A 26289-nucleotide genomic window follows, 5' to 3' on the forward strand; every position below is an offset into this window, starting at 1 on the left:
TAGTTTGTCTGGAAATGTTTTGTAGCGACGGGACTGGGAGGCTGGATGAAGCAGGAACTGCAGCAAATGAGGTGGAGTTGCTCTGTAGTGTTTTCATTGTTCTAAAATGCCTCCTTTTTGAACTTCAGATGGCACAATGTAGCTATCATCCCAGTGCCGTATTCAAACCTATTTGCTCTAGCATTTAAAAGCATTATACTGCTTTGTTTAATGAGATCTGCTGTTCTATACTTTCGATATTTCTTAGTTTTAGTGTCTCTCACTGCGGTTTATTATCACTCTTGTGGACCTAGATATGCTAGGATGAAAACTGCATCGAAAATCTTTTTATAAGTAAGTAAATAAAATAAAAAGTTATGAATATGCATAGGATTGTACGCAGCACTTACTTGTCTACTGCTGTTGTATTCTAATAGGTTTTGTTCTCTTTTTCTGTTCAGCCAGAATTCTGAATTCTACACCCTACATCTAAGAAATAATACCAACAAAATGTAATAAGAAGCTAATAAATATTTCAAAGATATTAAGTTGCTTTGTCTTTTCACTTCTCCTCTTGATGGTATCAAGGGGCTTTTTCTATAACATAGCTATATTTCATTTGCTTTATTCACTATACTGTTAACTTTCTCCAAGAAATGCAACATTGCTAAACATCTTGCTGCTTAGGTCTTATTACTCTGAAAGATTAATAAATCTTCTGATTATTCAGTGAATCACTTCATAACACCGAATTAAAGCATTTAACTAAACCAGAAGCAGGCAACTATTTTCTATTTGTGGTGGTCTTCTTCTCCTATTCCTTTTCCTTCTCCTCCTCCTCCTCCTCCTCCCTTCTTCTCCCAGATTTGCCTCTGGATTTCAATAGTTTAAACTGGTTATCTTAAGCAGTAACATGCCTATTTTGAATTTAAAGTGCAAAAAAAAAAATGACAAAGAAAATTGCACCATCAAAACTTGAGGCTGATTTTTGACCATATTATTGGGAATAGTTACCAGATCATGTAGAATAGGTACTAGAGGGACATGATCTATGGATTCCCCATGTCAATCCAAAAATAAACTTATACAACAAGGAGCACTATTGCTTAATTATATCATTTCAAGACTTTATGTGGATTTGATATAGGTACAATATGTGGCAGGCTGGTAGTTTAACCTTAGATCTTTGGATGTTTGTGAAAGAGTATACAAAACAGAAAGCACAAGTCTTTGGGCAGATAGTTTTTGATATTCTGAAAAATTTTGGAATGGAATCTTGATATTTCCCCTTCTCAGAGAAGAGGCACAAAAGGATTGTCCACTGGGAAAAAGATTGTCTTTTGCCCAGAAGAAGGAAATTTGACATCAAACTTTATGGAGAATTATAGAAAGATTAATTTCAAGACTCTTTGCATTCTTTTCCCCAGTCTCTCTTTCAAAGTTCTTTTGCTACTTTCAGTAAGAAGAGAAAACATATGACTAGACTTAATTCTGTTCCATTTGTGGTCATCCCTCCTATTGCTGGAATTTAAATGGCTAAGTTTATTGGTAGTAGACTCACTTTTCATGCATTATTTTTTTCAAACAGCCATGCACTTTAGTGGTATAATAACAGAGAAAGAATTACATCTTATACAAAAGCAGATGTGTGTGTATTTGCACTATTTGCTGAATGTTCCTACATGCTGTCTCTGTAGAATTCCTTATGATTTGAAGAAGGAGCAAAGAAAATTGTTTTTTTCAAGGGGAAGGTACAGAAACCTACCCAAATATGTGTGATTGTAACACAATCTAAATTTGAAAAATAATGCACATTGGAGATGCCAATAAATTGACATGGAGACAGGGATGTATTAAGATCAAACTGGATAACAGCAAAGCTTTGTAAGGATCCCATTAGATCAAGATGCAACGGAAAAGATATAAAACTCATATGAGTTTATTTTGTTCAAAACACAAATAAAATGTTTTACTACTTTGCTCCTTCCTTATCTACCACCAAGGTCAACAGCATCAAAGGTTCCTCAAGCTTTATTTATTGACATCATGATTGGCCATCTTCAAGAGTTCTGGAATGGTAATGAGTGGCTTGAAAAAAAAGTGACCAATAAGCAAAAACAGAGGTCTGTGGAATTCAAAAGGTGTTTATGGAGAAAATATTTTAAAAATATCTTAAAATATATACCGTATTTTTCGGAGTATGAGACGCACCTTCCCCCCCCCTAAAAGAGAGTGAAAGTTTGGGTGCGTTTTATACCCTGAATGTAGTCCCACCCAGCCTCTGAAATGGAGGTTTCAGAGGCTGAAAAAAGCCTCTGAAACAAAGGTTTCAGAAGCTTAAAAAACAGCTTCTGAAACGGAGGTTTCAAAGGCTGAAAAAAAAAGCAAAGCACAGAGCTCACAACCAATGAACCTGTTGCTGAAATTCACCTCTGGGAACAGCTGATTGGGGTTATTCTGGGAGGCCAATCCACCCACCAATCAGCTTTTTTCTTATTTTCCTCCCCAAAAACTAAGCTGCGTCTTATAGTTTGAAAAATATGGGTATTTAAGATATTTAAAATATATGTTAAAAGAATACACTGTCTTAATAATTTTCTTTAAACAATAACATGATCCCTGAACGTATTTGGTATAATGTATTGGTACTAGATCCATCATTCACATACATTTCTCAGTTCCTGGGCAGAGTCCACTGAAGTCTAGCTATTATGTCATTTGCAGGTTGAGCAATGGTCTCCCAGTTCTAACAATTCAGAGAACTTGCAATACTTATGGTTTTCTTTTCTTTTTTTTCAGAAGCAAGGTACCACTGAAGTTCCTTCAGACCATGGAGCTTTCCTTTTCCATGCTATATACTGAGCCGCGGTGGCACAGTGGTTAGAATGCAGTACTGCAGGCTACTTCTGCTGATTGCAATTTGGCAGTTCGAATCTCACCAGGCTCAAAGTTGACTCAGCCTTCCAGCCTTCCAAGGTCGGTAAAATGAGGACCCAAATTGTTGGGGGCAATATGCTGATTCTGTAAACCACTTAGAGAGGGCTGTAAAGCACTGTGAAGTGGTATATATATCTAAATGCTATAAATATGGCACATTTTGTAGAGCAAGACATCAATACTGAGCACTTTCCAAGTCCAAACACATTGGCTTTGGAAAAGAATTTCATTTGGGAATAACCCAGACCACAGATACTCCTCATGCTGCTACCATTTAAATTTGTTAGCCTGGGAGGCAAAGGGCATGGAGGAAACTGCAATTGGAAAGCCGTAGTTAGGAGACATTGTGCAAATCTTTGTTCCAAGCCAAAGAGATGGTAGAGTTTCCATTATGTGTTGAGTTGCCTTTTTCTAGAAAGAATTGTACAGAAGAATGTTGCAATATATTGACTTCTCCAGTAATATGCTGTAAACTTAATTATCATAAGTTACAGCTTGTATACCTCCTCTCAATAGGGACAGTGCAGCATAAAAGGCCTAAGGTTGACTCAGCCTTCCATCCTTTCGAGGTAGGTAAAATGAGGACCCGGTTTGTGCGGGCAATAAGATGACTTTATATAAAAAAAGAACACCACTGCGGGGGGGGAGCGAAAGCCCTACTAAGCAGGTATATACAAAAGTATGAAGACTATTGCTTAACGCATTGTAAGCCGCCCTGAGTCTCTGGAAAAGGACGGCATATAAATCAAACCAATAAATAAATAAAAAATAAATAAATAAAACGGGGAAATGGAGAAAGATGGATTTTTTGTTATTGATGGTTCAACTGGTATTTTAAAAGTGTTGTGACCTAGGCTTACTGAGACATTACAATACACAATTAGTCCCAAACAAACCTATTTTATTGTAACAGCTGAGAATTACAGGGTCATGTTGGGATCTAAGTTCCAATGTATCTGAAGTAGGTGGAAATGGACTTTCTATCTGGGATATAGCATTTCAATGTCAATAATTTCTGAAAGCTGTAGTTAACTTCTTTAAATGGTTGTAATGAGAAGTTTAGGAAAAAATAACAACACAACGAAACTATAATATGCAGCTAATTGTTGTTTAATCACTGTCACATTATTGTTAAATCTGCAAATAAAAAAATGCAATGTGCACATTATTTTCTAAAAATTATTTACTCCCTTGACAATAGTGGTAATGAAGCCAACATTATTCACCACGCTGAATTAATCTTTCCTGTAGCAGGAAAAGGGAGGGAGAAAAGACTAACAAAAGCATGTGTGAAAGTAAAAGATGGAGCATTGTGAATGCTTAGCTCTATAGAAATAAGAAACTAATTGTGGTAACTGAGGCCAAGTTGCTAATTCAGTAGTGATAAAATTTGAAAACTGACATGAGGATTCTGATTTCTTCCCAATTTTAACAAATGATTATGTGCCATCAAACTGATGTTGACTCTTAGGAAATGTATGTATGTATGTATGTATGTATGTATGTATGTATGTATATGTGTTTTTCTATCGAGGCACCTGGTCTACCCCAACATTTGGGAGGGAGCATACTGCATCCCTTTCACCTTTTAGCTCCAACCAGGAGCCCTCAAGCAGTCGCATTGACGACAAACCATTTTATACCAAATTTATATTTTGCTGATAAAGAAATAAAGGGAGACCAGTATAGATCTATTTCAAGCTATTTAGCTCTTATCAACTAGCCATACCCTTACTTGGATTCGAACTTGACCAGGGTAGACAGGTGCCTCAATAGAAAAACACTTAATCTCTGCCTTGGCTCAAGCTGATGAAGGGAGCAGAACTTGTGGCTCAGTGGTTAATACAACGGCCTAACATGCCGGCAGCCCAAATTCAAATCCAAGTAAGAGTATGGCTAGCTGATGAGAGCTAAATAGCTTGAAATAGATCTATACTGGTCTCCCTTATGTATATGTGTGTATATATATATATATATTTATTTCTTTTAATTCATAGGTATAAATGTGCAATATTTTTGCAATCAGGGTTTTTTCCTATGTTGAAAGATGTTAACATCTTTCAACATAGGAAAAAAAAAACCCTGATTGCAAAAATATCGCACATTTATACCTATGAATTAAAAGAAATAAATATTTGACCTCTACAGGGAGGAGTCATAAAATATGGGTGTGTCTGGCTGAAGAGGTCCAAGAAGGCCGAAATAGTGCTATCCCAGTCTCCCATAAGTCTCAGAAGAAACAACATAAAATGTCTGACAGGCCTGAAAGCGATGAATAGAGATTTCATCCCACCATGGCCATTTTAACATCTTTCAACATAGGAAAAAACCCTGATTGCAAAAATATCGCATATATATATATATATATATATATATATATATATATATATATATAGTTATATATATAGTTATATATAGTTATATATAGTTATATATATACCATAGACTTCCATTGTCATTGTGTTGTGGCCCGCCAGCGGCCTGCACGGATCGTGGCTGATCCCGACGAAGAGGAGGCTGGTGTGGTGTCGCGCCAGCAGCCTGCACAGCCAGTGCTCGCGTCGGACAGCGAGGAGGCTGAAGAGGATGTGGTACCAGAGGCAGAGACTCAGCCAGGGCCTTCAGAACCTCCAGAGGTTCCTTCAAGTGGAGAGAGCGAAGTGGAGGAGCCTCTCCTCAATGCTCGAGCACGCAGGGCTGCCAAAAGGCAGGAGTGGCTACTCAGGAGGAGGAGGTTTACTCGAGAGTGGGGCTTGAGGATAATTGGCCACTCCCTTAGCCTATTTAAGTCACACGCAGCTAGTGCTTTCTTGATGGAAACAACTCGTATTTATAATTAGAGTATTTTAGTTTATCATATCTTGCTTTCTGGGCTGGTTGCCAACCTTTGCCAGTCTTGTTTATTCTTGCTACTTAATAAATTTGATAAGGACCATTGGTGTGTGTCAATATCCTCGGAAATCCGGAGCTGGGGCAGAACAGATTGTAGCTAAGATCATCCATCTTGCTCTTGTTATCCTCTTCTTTCTTTTTTTTTTTTCACCTTTCTCAGCATTGTGGACTTCTCCAGAAAGCCATATCTTTGCATAATGTGCCTACAGTCAGATCATTTGAGCATGGCCATCTGTGTGAATCAGAGGTGGGATTCACATTATTTACCTACCAGTTCACCCAGCACCGAAAATGTGAGCGTGCGGCCATCTTTCTGTGCATGTGCTTTGCTTACGTGTGTGCCTTCCATGCATACGCCCGGCCTCAAAAATGTGCCTAAATAGGACAGCATAGAGCCGGAGTGGGGGTGGGGTGGGGGTCCCACCTGCAATTTCTGCTACTGGTTCGCCTGAACCTGTCCAAACTGGCTGAATACCACCTTTGGTGTGAATGAAAACTCTGGATTGATTGCTCAATGAACCATTTGTTGTCTATATTCAAGAGTCACCTCTAAAACTAAAGTTCAGTAGGGTCAATACTCTTCCTATCCTGCTTCTTCAAGTTCAAATTTTCACAATGGATATGATGACAATATTTTTTTTTCAAGTAAAAGACCGAGTGACCTAACTGAGATCATAACATTGATGGATAGAGAATGCTTTTAAGCTTTCTCCATAATGTAATTCCAATCCAGATCAATACCATCTCCCTTCCAATGTTGCTACTAGAAGGATTTTCCTGTATGTATAGCAGGTATGGGAAGGATGGTATTAATCTGAATCAGACTGCTGCAGGAGGTAAAAAGCTAAAGCCGTTTTCTCAAAAGGTAGAACTGGGTTAGTTAGGGGATAAACATCCTCTACGTACAATTTAAGACTGTCCACCATAAGAGCAGACCAGTAATCTGGAATCACTTCTGCACTAGTAGGCCACAAAAAAAGTCTGCTCATAGATTCTATTCACAGTATAAAGATGGAGTGACTTTCAGGCTGGCTTTGAATTGTTAGCAAAAAATTATAATATGCAAAATTAAATTTATAAAACAGCCTTCCAAGCCAAAGAAAGAGTGCCAATGTGACAGGTATGATTTGCTATAATGATGTAGTAAGAATTTTTATCCACTGTGCAAGTGCACTTTGAGGCAATTAATCTGCAGCAAAGGTTGCAGGAAAATAATTCAAAGCTGTTCAAACATAAGAAAGCAGGACACTTATTTTCTATTTTCTGAAGGCTACCACTGTTCTCATAGTAAAATACTTATTAGGGGGTGGGGGAGATGGGATATAAACTAGTACAAGCTGGAAACTTAAAGTAATGGGAAGAGTGCTCTGATTACATAAGAAAAAACATGCTCCATTATACTACTCACCACAGAGTAGATTCCAGGAAGGAAAAGTTTTAGTGGATGGTTTTATGGATCAGATATCTCTGGAAATTGAGATATTTTTAAAGAAATCATATAAAACATGTTTTTCATTAAGTAGTCATAAAGAAAAGCCGCATATTACTAGCCAGCTAGTTTGAGTGAATTGGATTAATATCTTTCTCCAAATCCTGGTTTTTAAAAAATGTTCTAAAATTATGGATAAAATTAGAATCTCTATCCTTTTACAATAGAACATAATTCTCCCAAATTTTACATATTCTATTACAATATTTGGGTTCTATTTCATTCCATTTCCTTATGGGTTAAAATGGTAAACAGGTTTAGTGATTCTGGAGGATCATTACCAATGTAAACAATAATAGATTATAAAAACTAATGGGCTTATTTGTTAACAGACACTTTCACATGTTTAAGGAATGTTCATCTACACAACTCTTATAAATTGCTAAAGGATGCAAGGCACTCATAGATCAGATTTCTTAATAAATGGGCAGAGTATGGTCAATGAAAAAGCTTTAGGTGTGTATAGAAATACATATGCACATAGTAAAAATTGAGTAATGCTTTCTTATCCTTGAAGAACAAAAAAAAAATGCTCATAACAGCAAGGATGGGTATTTAAAGCAAGAATGCTGTAAACAAGTGAAATCCCAAGAAAAGATATTATGAAAATAGCCACTGGATAATTTCAAGTTAATTTTCAAAGAATCCTTGCTTCGCAGCAGGGATGTTTATAGCCATTTGTATCTTTTTCTATGAATTTGGTTTCAACAACATATTATTCTTATCAGCAAACCTAAGGGGATCCACTGCCGACACAAGTTTAGGAGAAAATATTTTATCTTCCAATTGCATAAATATAATATTGGTGCCTAAGAATAAACATTATGTTTTCATTAACTCTTTCCTGACTTAATTTCAATAATACTGATTAAAAAGTAATTCTAAGAATACAAACTTCTTATACTGAATTATGCACATCAAACAGTATAATGGCTATAAAAAAGAACTAAATAATTATATTTGCCTGATTTCCCAATTTCTTCATAATTTTTCCTATCAAAGTCAAGGGATTGATTTTCAATTCAAGTCAAGTCTTAGGAGATATTGGGTCCAAATATTTGAATCTGTTATCTCAATTTCTTGACCTCTTACCTTAAAACCGGGGTCCAGCCACCAAAAGCAAGAGAATGAAAAACACATTTGGACAGACACCAGAAATCTGGATGAGTAAATGTATGGTTGTGAAAGTTGAACCATAAGGAAGTCTGAGCATCAAAGAATTGAGGCCTTTGAACTATAATGCTGGAGAAGACTCCTGTGAGTCCCTTACACTGCAAGGCGATCAAATCAGTCAGTCCTAGAGGAGATCAACCCTGACTGTTCTTTAGAAGGCCAGATCCTGAAGATGAAACTGAAATACTTTGGCCACCTAATGAGAAGGAAGGACTCACTGGAGAGGAGCCTAATGCTGGGAACGACTGAGGGCAAATGAAGAAGGGGATGGCAGAGAATGAGGTGACTGGATGGAGTCACTGAAGCACTCGGCGTGAGCTTAAATGATCTCTGGCGGATGGTAGAGGTAAGAAGGCCTGGAGGAAAGTTGTCCATGGGGTCACAATGGGTCAGACACGACTTCACAACCAACAAGAACAATAACAACAAAGTTGGGCCTAGATTAAATTTCATTACTATTTGAAATAAAAATGGGATCAAAACTTTTATAAATCATGACCAAAATATCTTCAATCAACATGTTTTCCCTGCAGATTGGCTTGATCACTCCAGAAACAGAGATAGAAGAACATCCTAAGAAATGAGTTCCAGGCAGGGGCATCTGAAAGATGTTGCTTCTTCAGGTCATGCAAGCCATATCATGACACATAAAGAATAAGAGTCAGGAGTTGTGTTGCAATGCTACTTTTGTCAGTCAAATCCCTTTTGTCTAATTGAAGTCTTTTGTGCAGCTAAGACTGAAACTCAGAGAGCCTTTGTGTTTTGGTTTGTGATATGGTCTCATGGAAATTACTAAACCCAACGTGCTTTGCAAGTAGATGGCAGTGGGAGAGAGACTAGCTGGTGAGAAAATAATCCCATGGACTTGGAATGCTGGTGCAGACCAGATTATTTAGGACTGAGAAACCCTTTGAATTTGATGCCAGACTGATGTTTGGAAGCATGTTGCTATAGCAGCATTGTTATTTGTCTACAACTCTTTTAAGGAACTTGTATCTTTCCCTGGAATTAAAGTGCTTTCTTGGAATTCAATCCAAAGCACTCCACAGCTCTAATATATAATTCCAGAGATAAATGAAAGGATATGAAGGGAACTAGAAATAATCTAAATATGCTGGTCAATTTTCCAGATTTTAAAAACAAAAATAAGCATTTCGGCTGACTGACTCAGGAACAAGCTAACTAGAAAATACAAACAGGATTAAAATAACTCTGTAAAAAATTGTCCATGACAACTGAGAAAAAACGCATTATGAGCATCCAATATAGTTTTGAAAATTTAATCAGATAATACCATTGTTAACACATCATAACAAATTGGCAAAAGCAGGAGTCATGGTCTACTACCTGTTCCTTGTTTTTCTCAAAGCTACAACTTTCTAGTCAAAGGACATAACAAATAATCATAATCATGCAGAGATAAATGTCAGAAAAATAACTGTGCTATTTATAAATGTTTACAGTCTCCGGGGTCCATTAAAAATAGCAAAAATGGAAACATCAACAGGAGGAAACTTTATTAGGATCTTTTTAAAAGAACTAGCAAACAGAAATAGTTATCTTTATATGCTTCTTTTTCAGGCAGGAAGTTATATTAAATAAAAATAGCAAAAAAGAAATCAAAAATATACAATAATTGGATTTCAGAATTAAAATAGAAGCATTAATGGTTCAGGAGAATGCAATCATGATACAAATGGCTTTTGCTGTGTACAGGGACTTGAGAGAAAAATGCTTTTATTTGCCTAGGTTTTGTATCTTGCATGTGGTTTTACAGGTCACTTTCCATGTTTTAATAACTTCCTTCTCTCCTGGCATATATGGGAAAATTCATGCATAGAATAAGCAGATAAATGCTGGAAAACTACCTCTGTATCATCAGATCTCTAAGCCAAACACTTGGTTTAGAAGCTCCTGGAAGAATCCAGGTAAAACTGGAACAAGCCTAAACTTTCTTTGGATAGGGCAGTTGTAGAGGACAGTCCTGAGCTTTGAAGTTGGTGAGATATTCAGGAACAGCAAACGCCTGTGGCTCTGGAAAAAAATGTAGCGTAACTGAGAAGTCAAAAGCTACATAATACTTAGAGGGCTGATATATCACATTCCTCTTGTTTTTGGAGCATGCAGACCCAATGTGAGTTTGTTAAGTTTCAACTTCAGCTGGCTCATGAGCTTTTAGTTGAAAGAACTTCAGAGTCCCTATAATAAGTCCCTCTGTAGTTCCAGTTTGCCTCTGGACTGTGAAAGGCTTATCTGTTCCAATCTGACAAGTCTGCCTTGAATCTTGATTTGATTTCATTTTCTTTAGTCCTCTCATTCCATGTTATCAACAATTGCTTAGATATTAGACTGGATTCTCAGCTAACTTGATCCCAGACAAATTGATTTGTTCCTTTGCTTGACAATGTGCATGGATCTTCTTGATTTCATTCATTGGCCAAATTGATATTGGCAATATCAAGTGGGCTGAGGCCTCTTGTCCAAGCTGATAAATCTGCAAAAGGTAGGTGTCAACCTCTATGATGCTTGCTTGCTATCGGCTAGTAACGGGGATGGGGAAAGAACGGCATTTGGGTGGGGAAGTGAGCTGGAGAGAGATGTTCTGTGTGAATGAAAAGGGAGGATTGCTCTCATGATCTACTGCACAGCTGAATAGACTTGTTTATACCCAGTCAAGGTCAACCATCCTGGAATACCAGATGGGGGAAAAACCTGAAGATGCTCCCCACATGACACCATATGGGTTGGGGCTTGGACATTCAGCCTGAGTCCTTGGGGGGAGGGATTTGGAGATACTTTCAATATGTAACTTTTGCTTCTTTTGCTTCAGATTTTGCTTTCTTTCGTTGCTATCATTTCAAACTCAGTAAAAGTACCTCTTCTCTACAAACATGGAGTCGGGGGGTTTCTTTCTTGGGATTTGAACGGAGGCATGCCTGACAGTAGGTCTCCAAGTTTGCACTCTTCCAGATAGAATGTCTGACAGGTTTTTTTCCCAACATAAATCTATAATTATTGAGAGTCCCAAAAGTAAAAGCCATATTGAATTAATGAAGCTAAACAGAGAACCATAAGATGCATTCACAATTACTGTATTTTCTTTTTTTTTCCCCATGCATGTGATTTTCTTTTGCAAATTCGAATCCAAATTCTATGATTCATCTTCCTGGTGGATGATCTAACCACAAGTATTTACACAGAGGTTTCTTCCCATAAATAGTTTGGCATCTAGGATTTCTTCTATTTGTTGTTAGTCAGTGTCTTCATACTGACTCAACTTTTCCTAAACTTCATTCATAAAACTGATACCAAACTAAACATTCAATAGCCTTCTTAAATTAACAACGTGCTTCCTGTCCTAACTAGGAAATACCAAAGAAATATGTTTTATTTGAATAGTTCCCAGGTTTTTGTAGTTAGAAAAGAACAGGACTTGTTTGTTTTATTATTTTAAGCTCAAGGAAAGACTTTTATGGATAAAATAGCTCTTTCAGATACTTCATCGATGAGTAATATATAGCATTCTTTGAGAAAGCAAGGAAATTGCAGACTATTAAGCTATTATGTGTGGTCTGCTACCCTTTGGGCTAGAGCCCATGTTAAGCCACTGCAGTTCCTTTTCTTCTTTCATATGACCTGTGTTATCTGACCACCACCCTCATATGCTGAGAAAATTGGAATAATTAGCCCCAATCTGGATGATAGCTTCTTGTTAGGTCAACCGATTTACAAGCAATTGGTGTACTAATCGGCTGAAGGCATACCACCCAAATCTAAAGGTCACAGTATAGTAATAGAGATCAAGCTCCAGCAGTCAAAAGAAGCACAGGAAAACCCTCAAAGATCTTCAGAGTGAAGGCCCAGAGATAGCCCTGTTGATTTTCCCCGAGTTGATAGATTTTCTTGTCCAATTCTTCTTATTTTCATTTTCAATTTTGTCTTGTCGCCTGAATCAACATTTTTGTAAACATTAGGAGTGGTTAATTTGAAACAAGCAAATTTCAAATGCCTCGACAGCATTTGTATTTATTGTTTGTAAAGCTCCTGAAGCAGGGGTGAAATGCTCCCGGTTCGGACTGGTTCGCCCGATCTGGTAGCGATGGCGGCGGGTGGTTCGGAGAACCGGTAGTAAAAATCCCTGGCCCCCCTCCCCATGCCCAGCTGAGCTGTGCAATCATCAGAGGCTTTTGTTTTTATTTTTAAAAGCATTTTTTTCTACAACCTCTTCAGCCGAAAAATGGTTTTAAAAGTAAAAAAAAAAAGTTGGCCACGCCCACCCAGTCACATTACCCCCCCACCAAGCCACGCCCACAGAACCAGTAGTAACAAATTTTACATTTCACCACTGTCCTGAATCATTTTTTTAAATGGTTCATTAAAGCTGAATTGTTTAATGCACTGAAGAAGACCTTTATGGGACTTATGTTCTTCCTATTCCTTTTTAATTTTTGCCTCCTTTGTTTGCCCACAGCAAGCCATACTTAAAGAATCTTTACCAGGTTTCACATTCAGATGTAATGCTAACCTGTGATCAGTTCCAAATGGAGGGAAAAAGCTACTAAGTTTTAGCTCATGTCCATGCTGGTGGAAAGGAAGCAAGGCAAAAGCTAGAGGGCAGCTCTAAACCTGAACAAACTAGAAAAAAAGCATGGGAAAACTCAAGAGTCTTCACTTTTTTTTTTTCTTAGCTGCTCCCAATAAGTTGTCCTGCATTTTTCATCTCCAGTTTTGGTCAATTTAAGACAATTTGATTAGAAGTTTCTAAAGAGGGAACTAATCCAAATAAATTCTTGGGTGACATTCCTGATATACAACAATGAAGGGGTTTGTAGGCTGTCTTCTCTTGTGTCTTCAGAATAGTCTATAACCTTTCTATCTTCCCATATTTCATTTGAAATTTGTAGGAAGGCTTCATGAAAGCTTTGTTTTAACAACAATGGCATTGTGAACATTAAGGTGAATCCTACCTCTCAGAAATTGACAGAACACTTATCCTTTCATAATTCTGCTCACCTTTTTGGTGGAGAATTTTGACATGACATTTTGGGACAACTGTGGTTGGGTCTTTTTTCTCTTTCCCACTGATCAAGAGTTTACAACTAGGCCAGGAAATTATTTATGGCTGTGACATGTAGCAAAGCACTTGTCTACTGACAGAGAGAAATGAAAGCACTAAAAAAATGCAAGGGGCTGTTTAAAATGAATTTCTTATGAAAGCTATATTTGGGTTTAAAGTGTGTGACTAAGTAGATGATAAATATGATGCATATTTACCCATTCTCTGAATATTTCCAAATCCAGAACATATTTTAAAAACATGTTAATGATGGGAATCAGATGTAAAGGCACTGCTGACTGGATTGAAGGAATATACTGTACATATACTCTCTCTCTCTCTCTCTCTCTCTCTCTCTCTCTCTCTCTCTCTCTCTCTCTCTCTCTCTCTCTCTCTCTCTCTCTCTCTGTGTGTGTGTGTGTGTGTGTGTGTGTGTGTGTGTGTGTGTGTGTCTGCTGTCTCCAAGTACTGCAACAGCTACTCTCCAGACATTTTTATCTTTCTTATTGACAATTGTTACGTCTGGCAGGTTCTTGTCTGTTTGAATTCTAAAGTACCAGATTGCTTTAGCTTCTTCCATTTTTATTGCTTTGCCTATTTCATGGTCCCACTAGTGAGTAGTTCTTGCTTCAGACAAATGGCATTTCTTTCAGATCTTCCAGTGCCCCATTGTTGCTATTTTGTCATGCCACTGCTTGTACGTAGTCTATATGATCCTCTTGGAGCAGCTAACTACGTAGTCCAATATTTGTTCAGTTATCTTTATAAGGCTGCTCAAATTAGAATGAGTGATTAACATATTAAAAACAATGAAGAAAAATAAATGCTAAAAATACATTATAAACAAGGTCAACCATCTATTATAAACAAGGTCAATTATCTCTCTAATTCCACCTCTTAAAGCTTGATCACCCAACACCTTGGCCCAGTGCCCAAAGGAAGACCATGTGTTTAATGTCTTGTGAAAGACTGGCAGAATTGGTATCATCAGGATCTCAGGGAATATAATGTTCCTCAGACACATTCTTGAGCTTCGTCAGGTGATTTTTTTTTTAATAGAGCATGCTCACTTTGTCAGATTTTGTGAATGGGCAGTGGTAACTAGAGATAAAGGTCTCACAACTACCCAGTCATGTGCCATAAAAATGACATAGTAACAACTAATAAATTGACTTGTATAGAGAAGCCTACTGAGAGTCAGTGTAAGTTACAAAATTGTAGCATTACATAGGTCTACAAAAGTGTACCCATAACCATCTCCCACTTCATTCTGGAACTCCTTGAAGCTTTTAAGTGCTCTTCAAAGGGTAGCCTAATGTATGGCATTACATTACAGTAATTCAGGCAAGTGACCAAGTTATGAGTGACCATGAACAGAGCCTCCCAACCCACGAATGGGCACAATCTGAACACATGTTGGGCCCTACAAGGGCCCTTCTGATCATAACTGTCACTTGCTGTTTGTGTAAGAGTTGAGAGTATGGTAAAATCCTCAAATTGAACACCAGTTCTATCTGGAAAAGTGGTACCCAACACCCACTAAGGCACTAAGTTATCTAGGCCTGTCACCCCCTTACCCCCACCCCATCCACCACTACCCCACAGGCTCCATATATTGAGAAAGAATATTGATGACATCACTTGGTTGATAAGGACTGGGTACAACTGGATATAATCATCAAACCTGACTCCATACCAATGGAAGACCTTACCTAGCACTTCATGAAACTGGGAAAGAATAGAGTCCTGATGAAGCCTACAGAGAAGCAACTTAAAATTCCCCCTCCCCAAAAATATTGATGTGGGCCAACCCCAGAAGAAGGAGGAATATAATGCAGTACCTTTCATTCCCAACCAGTCCAGAAGGATTCCATAATTTATGGTATTGAAATCCACTGAGAAATCAAAGAGAACTAAGAAGGATGCCCAACACCATCTTGTTTCTGCCAAAAATCATCCACAGGTATGAACAATACTTGGCAATCTTGGGTCTGAAACTCAGCTTAAAATATTCCAGACAATCTGCTTCTTTTAGGCCCTCTGAAACTGAAGCCTGACCATCGTTTCTAAAAATGGTAGATCAGAAACAGGACTCAAGTTGTTCAGTACTGTTGACAGGCTGTCAGGATTGATGTCAACCCTTCAAGATAAGTAAGATCAGAGATAGGAATTGCAATGAGTCTTCTTACAATGTATTTTGTTAGGGTATCAGAATCTTGAAAGTTAAGGTCTCTATTTTCTCTAACACAATCAAGACAGAATCATTTTTAATTTATTTCTCACAGTTCTACGTTCCTAGGATTCAGATATCTATAATGGCATTTTCCTGATATTCTAGCACACAAAGCTGGAGTCCAATTCAGAGTAGATCCAAACAACTCTATCCATTAGATGCCTTAGAGTCTTCACAGTAGCCTCCCAGATGTTCCTCTGACTTCAGGCTCCCCAGAAGGGACAAGTCATGTGAATAGTGCTTCTGGCCAGCTATTTTTCAGATAAATTACATTCTGTCACTCTTATTGTCATAGTTCTTATTTAATATTATTAATTGTGTTTAGTTGGATTCGTTTGTCATCTTATTCCAACACAGCATTTAATCTTCCAAAGCTTCTATTAAAAAATGGGGGAATCTTTGGGATCCACATGGGAGAGATTATACAAGTGCCATCTGAAGCAAAGCAGACAACACTCTCTCATTTCAAGTGATGAGTAAGACCAGAGTTGAACTGTGCATCAGAGCATTAGGAATAATCCAACACTTCTTCTGAAACCCAGAATGGTCCTGGGTTGGGGTTGACCAATTGCATAGGACCTACATCCCATGGCAGGGGATATCGGCAGAGAACTGCAAGGCAATTAAAGAGTGGTTTGATTATAAGGATTACCACTACTCCACCCCCCATCCACAGAGAGAGAGAGATCATATCACTATTGCCCCGTGACAAAAAAACCCTCCAGATGTAACATTGTGATCTCCATTATTTGTTGAACTTTCAGTGACCTGGATCAAATCAATGCCCAGTGTCCGATTGCCATAGACACCATGAATTTTTGAGCTACTTCAGACTCCACACTCGGAGAGAGGCTGATTCAGTAGCAACAATTCTCTCTGATCCCTAGAACCCAATTTCACAAGCAGGTTCTCACATTTTCCCTACTTTGGAGTCATGGCTAATGCCACACTTGAAACACAACAGGCTATATTTCCAAAAAATAAAGCCTCCATGCTCATCCAGGGGCTTCCCCCCCCCTTTTTTTTTTTTAATTAAAAAGGTGCAGATTGCTACAAAGAGAAGTCTGAAGTATGGAGAAAATTGAGTAACATGTAAAATTAATATGGGCTTCAAAGCAGCAGATGTATCTATCCAGTTAGCAGATAATTGTGAATAATAGGAGTGGGGCAAGAGAGAAGAGAGAGGCATTATTTCCCTACAGTGAAAGTCAGAGAAAAGACAGAGATTCAGTAGAATATAATCAAGTTATTCTGTTTCACTTTCCCGTTCTTCTCTTCTAGGAATCATTCCTATTGGATTGTGCCTAGGCAAATTCATTAATCAGCAAGGCAAGTTATATTAAATTGCAGTCTTATCAAACTATAGATACACCACAAGCATAACTGAATGAGTAGAATGGACAAAAGGACTTATCTATTAAGTAAAAAATGAACAAAGCCCACAAGAACAGAAATAATAAAGCAATTCTTGAATTAATCACAACAATAAGAAAGAGATGGGTACGTATCACTCAATGAGCCAGTAATGCTATTTAATTCATTAGTTGTGGATTGAGAGAGGCAAACAATTGGATTAATTTATCAAGCAGTCAATCAGCAACAAGGTAATCAATCATTCCAGGAAATGAGAGAAAGTACACAGAGAATCCAGGTGTAGTCCCTGTGGCATTTTCCAAATGAAGCTTGAGAAGAAACAAAACACATATAGGACTGTGTATCCTTCTGTACAATTGTATTTTTAACCTACTTCTTTTTGAAGCTTCAGTAAGTAAATGGCTTCTGCTTTAAATGCTGTCTGCATTTTATGTCTTTCATTCGTGTTTCCATTCATACCAGCCTGATCCACTGTGCTTTTCATTCATATTATTGAAGATGCCACTGGCATGATAAACCTCTTTTTGGATTGCTATCTAGTTGAATTATAATCTGCTGATGCAGCTTTTGTATCACGCTTCTCTTTTTCATATCCAGCCTTTTTCCTACAGCTACCAGATTCTGAGCACCATTGTCATCCCTTGCCTTCCTTCCAGGCCAGCCATCTGCAAAAAAATACATCTGTTTCCTCATCTAATCCAGAAGGGTGACTAGAACTCAGACCACATTCAGATGCATCTTTATTCAGGAATTTCTGGGCAATAAAATATCTTAATAAATTTACCCAGGGATTACACATACATCCATCATTTTGAAAACAAACAATTTATGTAAACCCATACATACATAACAGTTTATGAGAAACAGAGTTCAAACAATTGTTTGTGGGCTGAAAACTCAGCAAGCAAAATCAATTCCTTTTATTTCTTTTGGAGAAATTAAAAAAATACACTTCTGTTATACATGATAGCTAAAAAACAGAAAGCAGATTGTGGATCTGTGAATGACGCAAGGACTGCCCATAAGAATTTGAGGAAAGCAAGGCAAACTTTTCACAAAAGGAGCATTTGGGAAGAAAATTATTTGGTGCCCCACAAAAGCTTCTCTCCAGTGCTGGGTTGGAAAATGAGGCTGTAACTGTAAAAAGAAGGAAAGAAAAAGAAAGATTGAGAGATTTGAACATGATTTCATATGCCTTTAGATAAAAGCAATTACCTGCACAAACGTTTTGGTGAAATTTAAAAACCTGTGAAAGATATATCTGTCTCTTCTGAGCCTGATCTGTGAGCAATCTCTTCAGCATTTGTCTAATGTTCAGACTGATGTTTAATCTAAAGGATAACCAAGACAATAATAGAAATGGAAAGAATAAGAGGGTTTGCCATGATCTTGCACTAAACCAGAGGTCAGCAACCTGCGGCTCTGGAGCCGCATGTGGCTCTTTCACCCCTCTGTTGCAGCTCCCTGTCACTCAAAATATGCATCACAACTGCCAATGTGTGATGCCCACTGGCACAAGATTTATTGAGCTTTTCAACCTCCGGTAGGCCAACCATGGATAAATCCAAGAAAAGAAAAGTTTCAGAAGAAAACAGAACATTTAATTCAACTACATATGCTAGTTCTGTGGCCGCTCAGGAAATAGGCATGGGAAGAGTTTTGCGGCTCCAGAGTTTTCTTTTCTGTGGGAAATGGGTCCAAATGGCTTTTTGAGTGTTTAAGGTTGCTGACCCCTGCACTAAACCATTAAAGAAGATTACATTAACAGTTAATCTCCGTGGTTGAAGACAAGGACAAAGTACATCACCCCAACATGATTTAGGAACAATTGGCGAAAAAAAATCTACCTCCATGTGTAGATAGTTCAATTCTTATAATTGCTGACTTTCCACACTTGTTCAAGGGTGCCCCGTATAAAGCAATGCTATGGTCTTCTGCAGGGGTGGATTCTAAATTTTTTTACTACCGGTTCTATGGGCATGGCTTATTTTGTGGGCGTGGCTTGATGGTCATGTGACAATTATTTAGGATTTAGCAGAGGTACTGGTCTACCAGGCTTTTAACTGCTTGCAGAGCTGTACCAATCTACCCATTTATTTTTGCAGGCACTGATCTACTCATGTATTTTTGCAGGCACTGGTCTACCCATTTATTTTTGCAGGCACTGATCTACTCATATATTTTTGCAGGCACTGGTCTACCCATTTGTTTTCTTTTAACACTGATCAGCTGTAGGGCGGCCCTTTGAAGCCCTAGGGCAAGAGTTTAAACAGGTTTTTTCCCTCTAACCATCAACTGGAACTCAGGAGGCAGCAATAGATTTGGGGTGGGGCTAAATAAAAGGTAAGAATAATGCAGGGGTGGGGGGGCGGGGGCCAGGGAGGCAGAACCGGTTCATTGACGTCATATCGTCACCGCTACCGGCTCAGCAGAACCGGGCTGAACCGGGAGGAACCCACCACTGGTCTTCTGTCCATAATTAGGAATACTCTGTTCTGAGAATTGTTGCTCTATGTCCCTGCAGCAAGGAATGCTAGGAGCCTGATTTCTGAATTCCTCCATATTATAATCTATGCAACAATCTTGTTTACTTATGTGCTCCTGAAATTAGAACCAGGCTGTTTACCTCTATGCATGCCAGACAGCAGACTTGGATGGATACATGCAAACACATTTATTAGACAGATTTACAGCATCTGTATCAGCAGGCCTATTGTTCAGCGCTTTGCCTCCCAGTTTAAAATGCTGCTATAAATTCAAAGCTCACTCTCTGATTGAGACACAGGAGACCTAAAATATTGCCAATATTGATGCATTATTCATGTGGTTTTCTGCCCATTTCCATCTCTTCTTATGACAATACATTTCTATTGTTTCTGAATTGTTTTATCAGTAAGTAGTCAAAAATTTCAGAAGCATAGAACTGTAAAGCTGGAAGATTCATCACCCTACATTTAGCCAGGAATCTATGACCCATAGAAATTCTTACCGCACAAGTGTTTCCATTAGCTTTCCTGGGAATATTTCTTTTTAAGTATAGTTCACATTAGTGTGGGCCATTGTGTCACCATCTACTACAATGTAAGCAGCATGTCAAATAAGTGTTGTCAGGCCTGTGATAAATTTTCCTGGGCATCAAATCAGTTGTTCATGTGAAACAGAATTGAGCCCATTATCTCAAAATGGAAGCTATTTAAATAAAAGCGGACAATTTGAATTTATGAACCCTTGATTGCTGTATTAAATTTAGTTTAGTTGTATAAAGATCCAGGAAAAGCTCACAAAATAATTATATTATAGCAATATTATATTGGGTCTTGCCAAGTGTCTGCATCATAAATTTCAGAAACTGGATTACTGTATATAAGATGAGAGCTTGAATGTGAGTTTTTGATATATCTACATGGTATTCACCTAATAAAACATACCAGGATCTAACATCAAATAACGGTTAAGCAAATATGACAATAAAACTGTTATTACATTTAAGTTTGTATCTATAAAATATGATTACCGTAAGACAGAATGCAGAATAGGATATTAAGAACTGTAACAGACTATAGGAAAATAGCAAGATAATTTAGAACTACCTTGGCATTATCTGTTTCATAAATTAGCAATAGCATTTAGTAATAGCATTTAGGTTTATATACCACCCAATGGCACTTTACTCTCTGAGTAGTTTACAATGTAAGCATTATTTGCATATTGCCGCCAACAATCAGGGTCCTCAGATGACTGACTTTGGAAGGATGGAAGGCTGAGTCAATCTTGAGCCCTGTCAGGATCAAACTGAAGACTGTGGGCAGAGTTTGCCTACGATACTGCACTTTGACCCCTACACTACCAGAAATTTCAACTCTTTTGTTTTCTATCACTTAATACTAATTAAGTTGAGGAATAACATTTTCAACAGTCCAATAAGTATAAAGATCTGACCAAGCAATATTACATTTGTACACTGGCCAAGCAATATTAAGTTGTGTACTGTACTGTACATGGACTCACAGAGTTATTAGATAGCCAGTTTGATCTAGTGGTTAGGGCTCTTCCTCATCAGCCACCTCTGGACCTGGGGACTGTTGACTCTCCATCTGGGGGCTAATGGACGGCCCAGGGTCCACTTCTATCTCTAACCAACTCCATTCTCTCTTCCCCCTCAGAGCTCTCAGATTGCCTTGATGCTGGCCCTGACTCCCCCTGCCAGAGGGAGATGGCAGGCGACAAGCCACAACAACTCCACCATCACAACCACTGCCCAAAAAAACCCCAGCCTTGGACATCTTCCCAAAATTTGGAAACAAAATGTTATTTTTAATGCTATAAATGGGCAAATAGTTGGATGAATATCTGGAATGTAACATTTCTGCAGTTCAATGAAATGCAGAGTGACATTTTGTCCCATCTACTAATTTTAATAGGGTGGATCTTGGTCCACTATTCAAAGGCTAGGGCAGTCAAGAAAAAAATTGGGCATCCCATTATAGTACACTGAGTGAGAAGCTTCTGGGCCTTGGAATCCTATCATTGATATGTGTATAGCAATGGGGCAAGTTCTGGGTCTGGAATCTGCTCTTTTTTTCTATGGCTTTTTTATTCAAGACTCCCTTGAAATCTTCTTCAGGCTGTTTATGGAGGGTGAGAGAAGATTGGACTTAAAGGTAGTTGTTGCTGGTCAACTGTCTCACTTAGTGGCTGTTCAAAGTTCCAAAGGTATAAAAAAAACACCCCATATTTACAACCATAGCAGCAACCTGTGATTACATCAGTGGTGGGTTCCTCCCGGTTTGGCCCAGTTCTGCTGAGCCGGTAGCAGTGACGATATGACATCACCGAACAGTTTCTCTTTGTTCGGGAGCTGGGCCCTCCCGGCCCCCCCACCCACGTTATTCTTACCTTTTATTTGGCCCCCAATCTATTCGCTGCCTCCCAAGTCCCAGCTGATCAGCTAGAAGGAAAAAGCTATTTAAACTCTTGCCGCGGGGCTTCAAAGGGCCGCCCTACAGCTGATCACTGTTAAAAGGCAGTGTGGTGGTAGATCAGTGCGCTCAAAAAACAAATGGGTAGACCGGTGCCTCCAAAAACAAATGGGTAGACCGGTGCCTCCAAAAACAAATGGGTAGACCGGAATGCTCCAAGAACAAATGGGTAGACCAGTACAGCTCTGCAAGCAGTTAAAAGCCTAGTAGACCAGTACCTCAGCTAAATCCTAAAGAATTGTCACATGACCATCAAACCACGCCCACAAAATAAGCCATGCCCACAGAACCAGTAGTAAAAAAATTTAGAACCCACCCCTGGGTTACATGGTTGCTATTCATATGCTTCCCAAACAACTTGAGACAAGTAATGGAGAATACAGAAGTAAATGGAGAATGCAAAACTTCCTGTCACATGATGTGTCACTTAACAGCTGTAGTGCTTCACTAATGACCAAATGGGAAGCGATGCTATAAGCTTATAAGTGATTTTCCACTTAGTGACCATGGCACTGAGCAACAGAGTTGCCAGTCCTAGTTGTGGCCCCTAAGTGAAGACTACTTATACTCTTTACATGCATGAGGTAACTGACAATTTTATCCTCTTCTTTCAGCAATGGGGACCTGTTTCTGGAGAGATGACTTCTTCTCTGATGCTTCTGTAAAGGGTAGGCCATCTGTGGAAACATATGACAACATTAGGAGAAATTAAACAAGGGCAGCACTAAAAGAGTGTGAAGTTAGACATCCTTTCTCTTTCTGACAGCAGCAATTTTGCAAGCTATAATTAAATTACTCACTGACATCCTGATTTCACATTTAAATTCTGTCAATTATTTTTCCCCCTTAAATAACGAACAAAAAATATTTTTACATTCTGTTGGAATATTAAAAGCTAATACATTTACTACAAAAACAACTGAAAAATTGCCATTGGTACTGCCTATTGGGCAGTGAGAGCACTACCCACCAGAAGGCTTCAAAGGACCAGTTAAAGGACCAGGCCAGGATATTGTCTGAACCCGTCATTAAGGTTATTTTGCCTATTCTGTTGTTGTGGGCTTTCTTCCTGGCAAGGCTGTTTCTATTGCTGTCATTTAATTAATTTAAAGCTTCCTGTAAATTTGTTTCATTGACAAAAACAATTTAACTGGTCTACATGCCTCAAATAAGGATCTTGAAAATCTGCTGCTATGTGAGTTTTGGCGTGCGGAAGCCAATTTTTATTAGGCCTCTAATCCTTTGGAACAGCTTCCCCGTGCCGGCCCTTTTTCCATATGCTATCCTTCCTCATGGTGTTCAGAAAAGCAGATAAGAACATTCACATCGGTGCCCAAGGAAGGTCATCAAGAAATAATGTGTTTGAGGACTTCAGTCATATAAGTAGTTGCTTTTTGATATTTTAATTGCATTTATTCAGTGAATTGTTCTTTAAATGCTGCAAATGCTGCAACAATGGTGCCCACATATATCTGCCCAACATGTGGTAGAACATTTCATGCCCTTATAGGCCTTACCAGCCACCTGCGGACACATCATGGACAGCTCACAACCTGTTAGATGTCAAAGTCCTCTTCAAACACGATGGACGAATATCATCTTTAAATGGACAATTGTAACTGATATTTGTAGCTCAGGGTTGAACTTTACAATTGTTCTGTAGGGTCCTTGATGCTCTCTAGGTTTGGTTGTTTTCTTGCAGATATTTCATTATCAAACTTGGTAGTGTTAGCACTGATGATGTTGCCTAGTTTGGTAATGAAATGTCTGCAAAAAAAAAAACCCAACCCAACAACAACCAAGCTCAGAGAGCACCAAGGACCACATAGGACAATTGTAAACTACTGAGAGTCTTGTTGGAGTACAGCAGTCTACCAATAGCATAAATAAATATTGTTTTGTTAGCAACTTCTTTTACTGGATGCAATGAATATTTTTGTGAGTAGTATATGTACCTATGTATATGCTTCTTTTCCCCCCCCTCTTCATTGCTGTATACAAGAGAAAGAGAAAGGTAAACAGTGTAATATAAGGGAAATTAAATGCAGGAGATTAAGAAAGTAATTGTTACCTTTTGATAATGTCCATTCACAAAAAGTTGCTAATTGTGCAACACACATGCTTCTTGCATTGGCAAACTGATCAGCATATGTAATATGTTTTTGTTTCATTTTGGATAATAAAGTCCATAATGCCCAATGTCTTAATATATATGTTTATCTTTCAGGTACTATAAAATTGTTTTGCTGAAACAGGCTAACATGACTACTTCTCGGAAAATATTTTGCAACAATATTGTATAGTTTTCTTTATTAAGTTCTAAAAATGCAACATATGTTTGCAAATAGTTCATGCATAAGTTCTCAAAATACATCTCCACTTTCATATTCTCAATTAGCTTCTATAACAACTGACATTATAGCCTTCTACAAAAGAAAATTGGATATAGAATGTTTGTTGGCCTTATTGCAGTTGGAACAGATTGTGTAAATAATAAGCATCTACCTCTTTTTTTTTTCTTCGTGGGTTTCTTTCTCCAACTATATTGTTCATATTGTGTAAGAAAATTTAGATCTTTCCTTGCAAACAGTAAGAATATTTACATCATTACAATTAAAAGAAGAAGAAAAAGAATGCTGTTTCGATAGAACTTTTGGCTGCTTTGATTATCTGGGAGCTAAGATTTTAGGCAGCATTGAAATAATATTTTTAGTCTACAACAGAAGTTATATTTCTCCAATCATTTTGGTTCTGCTGTGCCAGATGTTGTTTCCTTGACTTTATTCGTTTTGGCTCTTTCACCCTACATGAATACATTTGTTCCCACATCTTTTCTTTAACAAGAAAGAAATCTTGTTAAATCTTCTATTTTCACAATTGGTTGTCTTATGCCAGAACTGTTTTCAAGATACGCTTAGGTAACAACTTGTTATGCAAGCAACATAGTGAGTTTGTTGCAGAGTCATTGTACAACATCTTCCCATGCCATATCAAAGAAGTCTTAAAATTAGTTTAACATTATTTTGGATATTTGGATACAAGGCAAGCAAAAACCAATAGGATTTCAGAATATGCCATTACCATTTACCTAGTTAACTCCTTAGTGTCTGTGTGTGTGTATATGCTTAGCTTGAAAAAAAAATCTCTGAATCCCATGTTCTTAAACTCATTTTTGCAACCGAGAAAAACTGTCTCTCTATTTTGGTATGTGTATAATTCAGATTCTTCCTCTACTGCAGTTTTCAGAAAGATTAATAAAGCAGTCAACCTAAGTATCACTCTAAAGATATCCTCAACAGGAAGCAATAATATAATTCTTGAATTCCTGATTTAGGCCAATTATTTAAACATGGATTAAAAAATAATAATAAAATGGAAATGGATTACAGTCAAACTGAAGTGGATTACAAATAGGCTAAGAATGGATTTAGAAGACCTCTATAATGTGGGTTAAAATGTGTTTTTAAAAGGCAACAATGCTGTTAAAAATAAGCAAACTAAATTTTATTAGACATACACACTAAATAGTGGATTAACCTAGATTAAAATGAATTGAATTAAAATATAAACATATCTATTTACTGTTGTCATTTTACTCTCCTTCAGTATCTGGATACTATTTCAATGTTGCTTGAGTCCTGTCTGTTTAGCTATAATTAATGTTACTCTCTACTGATTTAACACCCACAATTAACTGTAATAAGCACAACTGGTTCCTCTGAAAAAAAATATAGGTAAAGTTAAGGAATGGAGTTTTCCAGAATTCCATTCCTTCTTAACTTTAAATATCTATATTTTTAAATTCCAAAGAAACAATCTGTTGCTGGTTGTTGAACTCATAGACTCCTGTTGGGGATCTACAGGGCCTTGAAATGAAATAATAGACAATGATGGGTTGACAGGTCTCAACCGCAAAATCAAGCCACAAACCTTTCTAATATTTGTGTTTCTCAGAGACTGGTGAAATTAGATAGAAAGTTTGTCTGTGCAAGATCAAGCAGGCACAGCAATCTGCCTGCCTTTTCAATGGTTGCTACCAATAGTCTGATGATAAGAGCTTGACAACAAACCCCACCAGATTTTTAATATAATGCTTGACATTGTCCAAAGAAAAAAAGGCATTCAGATGACTGGACATGATTGGACATAAAAATAATTTGGAACCATGTGACTTATT

At 37.9% G+C, this 26289-nt stretch overlaps 1 long non-coding RNA gene across 1 annotated transcript; it reads right to left on the reverse strand.

Annotated features, from left to right (window-relative positions):
• Positions 1-17864: 17864 nt before the first annotated feature.
• Positions 17865-23070, reverse strand: LOC117671441 (uncharacterized). The gene is made up of 3 exons (XR_004592870.3): positions 22913-23070; positions 22706-22789; positions 17865-18270 (listed from the first exon to the last, which is right to left on the reverse strand). It is a non-coding gene; the product is annotated as an uncharacterized LOC117671441 (long non-coding RNA).
• Between the last annotated feature and the right edge of the window lie 3219 nt (positions 23071-26289).

Source organism: Pantherophis guttatus, chromosome 1, assembly GCF_059756535.1.
Source record: "Pantherophis guttatus breed Tessera chromosome 1, ASM5975653v1, whole genome shotgun sequence".
Lineage (NCBI taxonomy): Eukaryota > Metazoa > Chordata > Lepidosauria > Squamata > Colubridae > Pantherophis > Pantherophis guttatus.